This window comes from Penaeus japonicus, unplaced genomic scaffold (genome assembly GCF_977035675.1).
Source record: "Penaeus japonicus unplaced genomic scaffold, GWHDUDI00000001_assembly GWHDUDI00000036, whole genome shotgun sequence".
Taxonomy (NCBI): Eukaryota; Metazoa; Arthropoda; class Malacostraca; order Decapoda; family Penaeidae; genus Penaeus; species Penaeus japonicus.
The window spans coordinates 3,661,740-3,662,654 of record NW_028234438.1 but is presented as its reverse complement, the minus strand read 5'-3'; positions in this window follow the sequence as shown (position 1 = coordinate 3,662,654).

The window sequence follows — 915 nt, the reverse complement described above, 5'->3', positions numbered from 1 at the left end:
CAGTTTCAGGCGAACCTTTCTTGAGAGAAAGCTGTAGTATTCATTGTTAGTCCTTATTTTGATCAATCACTTTTTTTTTTTTTTTTTCTTTCCATTTGTAATTATGCTTTCATTACTAACATTCATGTCATCTGTTCACAATTTTCCGTGTTCTTATGTTAATGGATTTATTTTCTTCTTCCAGATAATCAACGTATATAGATGTTCTCGTTTCTTCACAATGTACAATAAAATAAAAATAAAATAAAAGAAATCAATGATTAAAAAATAAATTAATTAATTAATAAAAAAAAAAAAAAAAAAAAAAAAAAAAAACGGAGATTACCCAGTCCACACATTCAAGAAATGCATAACACGTAAACCAAATCCTAACAGGCCTCTTGAAAAGGGCGAAGATTTCCTTTTCTCTCTTTCTCCAAAGCGTTTAGTGTCCTTGAAACAAACAAGCACCAAGGAGCTAGTTGTCTGGTTAGGCCGGCCGCTCAGTGACACAACTCCTCTCCCGTTTTAAACTTATAACGACCGCATATTTACTATATTTCATTAGAATAGTCGGTAAGCGGTCATATCTACTATGTTTCACAAGGAATCAGCACATTTAAAGGAAATAAATCGTCCACTAAATATAATTTATTCTCGATGTTTCGCATCTCTTTACTGCCTAATTTACTTTCTTCATAATATCTTCTCTCCTCTCCCGCTTTAAACTCATAAAAATCTCCATAGGTATGAAATTGTTCCGAATTTTACTGTTTTAAGTGTGAACGAGGAATTCGGTTGAAATATGACGTGAAAAAGGGCTTTTAGATCTGGAGACAAAATGGCGCCGAGACTCAAACAATCGAGATGTAATTTGCAGACGAGCGGCGAGAGGAGGGACAATACTGTTGTTTATGCTACCTCGTTTGTCTCGCT